The sequence below is a fragment of the Podarcis cretensis genome (genome assembly GCF_951804945.1).
Source record: "Podarcis cretensis genome assembly, chromosome: 7".
Taxonomy (NCBI): domain Eukaryota; kingdom Metazoa; phylum Chordata; class Lepidosauria; order Squamata; family Lacertidae; genus Podarcis; species Podarcis cretensis.
Window position 1 is genome coordinate 13,985,160 of NC_137176.1, and position 7,464 is coordinate 13,992,623.

Sequence of the window (7,464 nt, forward strand, 5' to 3'; positions counted from 1 at the left end):
ACCTCATTCTTTCTTAGGCTGTGTACGCGCCATACATTTAAAACACATTTAAAATCCTCCTTGGAGAATCTTGGGAACTGCAGTTTACTCCCTGGCAGAGCTACAATTCCCAGCATCCTTATACTACAGTTCTTGGGATTCTTTTGGTGGGTGGATGTGTTTTAAATACATGGTGTGTACACAGCCTTAAGCCTTAAAGAGAATACAGTGGTACCTCAGGTTAAGTACTTAATTTGTTCCGGAGGTCCGTACTTAACCTGAAACTGTTCTTAACCTGAAGCACCACTTTAGCTAATGGGGCCTCCTGCTGCCGCCGCCCCACCAGAGCACGATTTCTGTTCTCATCCTGAAGCAAAGTTCTTAACCTGAAGCACTATTTCTGGGTTAGCAGAGTTGGTAACCTGAAGCATATGTAACCTGAAGCTTATGTAACCTGAGGATCACTGTAATAAAAGGAAGTAGGCCACAAGAACTACTCTTCTTCTCTCATCTCCTGTGAGGGAAAAGGGAAGTCTGCCATTTTTTATTTTATTTTTATTTTTTTGTGGTGGCCTCATATATATTTATTTTGGAGATTTCTTACTCGCTCTTCACCACAAGATCCCAGAGTGGAAAAGAGCACCACAACAATGCAATTGTCATAATGGACAACTTCTCAGCCTCAGGCAGTTCCTGGGGTTGTTGCGAGGATAGAATGGGGTAGAGGAAGAACAAGATATGTCACATTGAGCTCCTTGAAGGATATAAATGTAATAATATATAAGGCTCTGCTGCTTTAGGGACAAAGGCCAGGGTGTGACCTCCAGGTTATCTGCCACTGCTTCTCCTTTTATCCTAACTCCTGAGAAGGCAGGACTCTAAGTTTATATCTGGAATTCTTCTGATCACCTCAGAGAAAGGTTTGCCAATGTTCACCTTGCTTCACCTTGGTCAAAACAGGTAGGTTGAAAGAGAAGTCTGTCACACAGGGATTGAGCTGCTGAAAAGTATAGTGCATATCCTGACCCATCGCTCCATATTTACTTTTTAATATTGAAGATGAAGAATATGATGTAAACAATCTCTGTACTCGGCTCAGTCACAGTCATGGTTACAGTTGTATTTCCTCCCTTGATTTGTATACCCTATTGATTTTTTGCAGGTGTACTGTCAAAAACTAATAAACATATATATAGTTTAAAAAAGGACAGTGTCAGACTCCAGGTTCCATATTAAGAAGACTTATTAAAATCAGGGATGGTGATTAGGGATGGAGGGGGAATTCAATTTAGTGGGTATTTTAAGACAAATCTATCAAATTTCTGAAGCATTGAGCAAACCAAAACATAGCTGTTACAGTATTTGAAATTTGCACTGATCTGAATTCTGCAGTGCAGTTCGTCCATCGACTTATGTTTACAAAACTGCAGATATATGGAGAAAGTGTGCATTAATATGATGTTAGTGAAAATGACATCCAAAAATGCATTATATTAGGGGAAATTGTTTGTAAAAACATATACATTAGCCAAAGCAGCATGATAAAAAATGTGTTTACCTAGAGAAATTTGCATTAAATTGCTGGTGAATTTTCATGTGTGTGTGTTGTTGTTTTTTAATGTGGAAACTGGTGTGGAAATGTGGGGGGGAAATGTCTTAGTTGCTGCAAATTGTGGAGACAGGTAGCACAAGGAGAAACAAAACTGTTTATTCTCTCTCTTTAAAAAAAACCAACCCAAAACCCTACACTAGGCAATGTGTGCGATGCAAAGATCACCTTGCTGATGTTCAGGAGAGGACAAATTTTCTTGGCAATAACCCTCTTTTTTAATCCTGTAGAATCAGGGTAGGAATTTGATTGGAGGTGGGGGAAGGATCATTCAATGAGATATGTGTTGGTTTTTCTTTATCTTAAAGTGGTCAATAATGCTACTCAGGAACCAGGTTGGTTTCAGAGGTGTATGTTTGCAGTTTAACCTACTTAGCTGCACATCTGTGGTCTCTCGACTTTTTGCCTAATTAAAAGGGGAGTTACTTTCTGCACCGGGTGCAGGAAGGGATGTGATAGGATAATTGGTTAATTGAAACTGTATTTAATTTGATCGAATGCTTTGTAAGCTGCTGGTGAGGAGGAGTGATGGCTTGCAGCGTTTGGCTGTTATGTTTTCGAAAATAAAACTTAGGAAATATATTGCGGACGGCTTTTTATTTCTACGCCCCATTCGCTGTGCACACTCTGTGTTGATGAAGAAATTCAACAATATGCCCTATGGGCTGAAGCACAACTCTAGGGGCAAAGAGTGGCTTTGTTTTGTTTTGTTACACTTGGGACCTTGGACGCCCAACATTTGGAAAGAGTGTCTAAGAAACTGGGCCATTGGCACCTTTCAATAATCCAGGAAGGTGGCAGTAAAAGATAAGAACTTTGAGAGCAGGACTCATCTCAAAGGAACCCCAGCCTATGCACCCAGAGGAAAATTGAAGGAATGGGTTTCCCAAAACCCAAAACTGACTGTGCAGGCAGTTTGAAACAGGCACCAAAATCCCTATTTTTCCTTAGCTAAAATCCATTAACTTGAGCTCTGAGTCAATGCATAAACAAAAACCCGGCTGTATACACAAGTGCTCAGAGCCCTCTCCTTTATCAGTTTGTGACAGCAAGGATGGCCTTGACTGTACCAGTAGAACAGGGATGACATGTCTAGGTCTTATCTTATGTCCTGACCACACTCTGACGCACAGACCTAGTCTGGGAACAGCGCCAGTGTGTGTTCTTGGAGTTAGTGACCTCTTGCTCCAAGAGGAATACCCTTTTATGGTCAGGAGTACAGGAAGGAAAACCCTTTTATGGTTAAGAGTGTCAGAGTGCCGGAGAAGGAACATCTGTGATGTCAACCTGTGTGTATAAGCTGACGTGCTTGGATTCCTTGGGAAGGGGGAGAGGGTGCCTGGAGGATATATATACTGCATGAAATTTCTCATTTGTTTGGACTTGCTGTGGACTGACCACGCAAGTGCCTTTCTGCTGCTCCGGAGAGCAGAAATAAAGAACTCTTTGTCTGAACCAACCCTCGGTGTCATTTGACTTCCTTCCTCCCGTCCGGGAGCAACGCAGAGCCCACCAATCGGTAAAGTCTAATAAGGCTACAAAATGACAGAAAGGTTGCTGTGTAATGGGGAATCTAGGTTACTGTGCCATTTAGAGGGATTTTTTTTTAAAGAGACAGATATTATTTTCTCATGTTTTTCTCCACACCTTGTTGTTGTTTAGTCGTTTAGTCGTGTCCGACTCTTCGTGACCCCATGGACCAGAGAACGCCAGGCACTCCTGTCCTCCACTGCCCCCCGCAGCTTGGTCAGACTCATGCTGGTAACCTCGAAAACACTATCCAACCATCTCGTCCTCTGTCGCCCCCTTCTCCTTGTGCCCTCCATCTTTCCCAACATCAGGGTCTTCTCCAGGGAGTCTTCTCTTCTCATGAGGTGGCCAAAGTACTGGAGCCTCAGCTTCACAATCTGTCCTTCCAGTGAGCACTCAGGGCTGATTTCCTTCAGAATGGAGAGGTTTGATCTTCTTGCAGTCCATGGGACTCTCAAGAGTCTCCACACCTACATTCTTGTAAATGCAGTGTCATCCTTGGAAGGCTGTCTGGTTCATACTGGATCAAAACATTAGTCATTGTTAATATGCTTCACATTTTGCAGCAGGTTACCCGACTATTTTAATAAGTGCATACGATTTAAATGCTCCTAACAAAATAGAAATAAACTAATTACCTTTTGATCCCTAGATTAGAAGGCTGATTAAGTACCCTGCTGCAAGCTGTCGTAATCTGTAAAATCTAACTGCTCGCGGGCTAAAATACAAACCCTGTTTGCAAGGTTTGAAAGTGAAGAAATTTCTGCCAAAAATACGTTGGAGGGTATTCTGCCCCTTTAGAGTCTGTGTTTCTGCCACTACCCCCCAGAAGTTCTTACTCCCTCCAACTGACCCTCATTGACCTTCACTTCTTTGGTCCCTCCCACCTGCCCTCATGCAGAACATAGGTGACCAGTTATGAAGTCATAATTATGAGAAATGCTTTATAATCTCATCCCCTTGTATTGACTTGCCAGGTAAAGGTAAAGGGACCCCTGACCATTAGGGCTAGTCGTGACCAACTCTGGGGTTGCGGCACTCATCTCGCTTTATTGGCCGAGGGAGCCGGCGTACAGCTTCCGGTCATGTGGCCAGCATGACTAAGCCACTTCTGGAGAACCAGAGCAGCGGATGGAAATGCCGTTTACCTTCCCGCCGGAGTGGTACCTATTTATCTACTTGCACTTTGACGTGCTTTTGAACTGCTAGGTTGGCAGGAGCACGGACCAAGCAACAGGAGCTCACTCGTGGGGATTCGAACCGCCAACCTTCTGATCGGCAAGTCCTAGGCTCTGTGGTTTAACCCACAGCGCCGTCCCTTTTTGACTTGCCAGGTACTTCTCTATATTTCTGATCAGCTTCTGTTTACCACAGTGCAGATGACAGAATTACTACATGGCTGCACTGAACATTGCAATAAGTTTGCCAACTGGTGTGTGGCTCTTTGAACCCATACAAGCCTGACATCAGTGGGTCTTGCGTCAAAGTATTTTGAAACTGGAAGGTAGAGCCCAGGCGGCCGAGGCTGTCATGTACCTTCTGTGCCTGGGCTTTCTTATTTAGACATTTCATTCTCACTTGTCATAAAGTTACTGATTATGATTATGTGATTATGATTATGCATCTTAATAGGCTTATAAAGAACAGAACACGCACTAATAATAGCATTTATAACTGCTGTTTGCAGTTATTTAGGGCCAGCTCTTAGATGTTTTCCATTAACGGAGCCCCCTCTGGGATTATTCTCGTTGTTCTTGGTGCAGCTGCAGTCCTGGGCGCACTGCATTGTTAAATTTATTTTAGTTCCACTTAGATTCCTGCTCTGAGGCTACTTTCAGATGTGGAGCTGAGAGAGGCTTTTATGCAAACCTGATATCATCATGACTGTACAACGTATAAAAATAGTTTGTCATTGCTCAGAGTTCAAAAGAGGAATTGTTGCTAGATGGATCTGGTGTAGCATCTAAGAGATGGAGTTATGAATCAAGAAATCGCCAGTTTTAATCTCATCTCTGTCATGCTTTATCTACTCCAATCCTTATAACAGCCCTACAGGGTTGTTGTTGTTGTTGTTGCTGCAGCAGCTACTATTGTTATTTCTTTATCCATTCACAAAGATCTCAAGGAGACTTAACCAGGATACAGAATGATGATGAGAACATATGAGAACATATAAAATTACACACTCTGTCTCCAATGATGATGTAAGGGTCTGTAGAGCTTCATAAAATATGAGAAGCTCCATAATGCACTGAGGTCTTGACCTGCACTTAGAACTGAACCTGGAAAATATATCGGAAGCCAGTGCAATTGGGTGAGAAGAATTGACGCCATATGTCATATTGTCTTGTCCTTGTTAGGAATCTGCCTACTGAATTCTGTGCCAGCTGTAATTTCTGGACAGGCTTCAAAGATAGCCTTCATATGACACATTGCATTCATCTAACCTTGAGGTTACTGAAACAGAGGGAACTGGAACAAGGTTATTCACATTCAGATAGGGGCATAGTTGGGCTCCAACCAAAGCTGGTTGAAGGGGCTCCAGCCAAGGTTGGTTGAATGTGCTCTGCACCACAGATGCCACTTGTGCTTTCAATGGCAGTAACAGATTCAGAAGAATCCTCAAGGTATGAACCTGCTCCTTCATGGGAGAGCACGAGTACTGGTTGAAAGCCATTTATCTGGACAGTGGAACCACTCAGTAAATGGGCAGGATTCAGCTAAATACCCTGCTGGTAGAAGCCCTCATAAGGACCTCTGCAACTGCATCTGGGATCCCTGCTCTCTTCCCTCCATGTGCTCTCCTAATTGGCTTGGCGTGTGTGGAAGAACTCCAGGAACAGGTATCAGGGATGAAGAGAGCAGATCATTCCACCATGCAGGCAGAAATAGGATTAGCACTATGTTGAATCCCTCCTAGTATCTATGGACCACAATTCCCATCATCTCTGACTATTGGCCATGTTTGGCTGGAACTGATGGGGACCAACTATTCCTGCAAGGTCTTAAAATAGCAAGATTTGTACTATACAAATGTTAAGTATCACCGATGCTACTTTAATATTTTTTTAAGCAGCGAAAAAATACAATACTTTTTTAGAACCAGCCGCAATTCGAAGTGTGTTGTGCAAGTTTTTGAGTTACACAGAGCTCTTCCTCAAGCAGGATATTAAACAAACGCAATTCAAAAGGGACATATAGTAAGCTGGAGGATATGATTTCATGCTCTGCTTTCAATCTTACCTTGAAATTGTTAATGGTGGGGGAAACCTTTTGCATACATCTTAGGTTAGTTTTGTGCTTTATGCAAAACTACAATATGGCATGCTGCACTAGAAAAGCAATGGAGGCAGTCTTTGACAAGACAAAAAAACCAGGAGTTATCTTAATCTGTCTCTGGCACTAATTGGAACTCACAGATTTCTTGTAAGACAGAGAACAGAAGCAACTCTGAACAGAATTACTCTGTGAGATGCTTTCATTAAGACATATATAACCTGGTGTTTTTGCTTTTTTTAAAAAAAAACCAAAATCTTATCTAAAAATGTGCGAGCTGTTAGTGAAATTGTACTGCATTATTTTATTTACTGAAACCGAATTCACTGAAAAGTCAACAGACATTCTAAAAAGAAAAGCCTTTTTATAATCATGTGTGATGCTGTAAGAATGAAATGTAATAGTTCCCATGCATAGCACTCTAAACTTTGCGGCACAGCATGATGGGAAAATCCTAAACTGCCAGAAACAGTGACGGAAGGGACAACAATATCCTGCAGAGGCCTTCTCATTATGGCAATGGAGAGCTCCTCCACCACTGGTGCAGTGATGATGACAGGTTATGAAAAGGGACATGTTGGAGATGAATTTGAGAAGGCCTTGGACCCTGGAGATGGCATTGTTTTCCTTCTTGCTGTTGATGTGGGGGGGGGGGAGTATCAGCAAGAACATCAAGGCAAACAAAGCACACACACCCCACAAACCTTTTGCCCCAGTAAGAACAAGCCCAAGAAGGTGTAGGAAGTGGTTGTTCCTCTGCCATGTACTCCCCACCTCCAGTGTGGTGTAGTGGTTAAGAGCAGTAGTCTCAATCTGGGGAGCCAGGTTCGTGTCTCCGCTCCTCCACATGCAGCTGCTGGGTGACCTTGGGCCAGTCACACTTCTTTGAAGTCCCTCAGCCCCACTCACCACACAGAGTGTTTGTTGTGGGGGAGGAAGGGAAAGGAGAATGTTAGCTGCTTTGAGACTTCTCTGGGTAGTGATAAAGTGGGATATCAAATCCAAACTCTTCTTCTCCCATAGGATTTACCTGCCCATTGTCTTAGTCATAGGCCATTGGCATTATATTT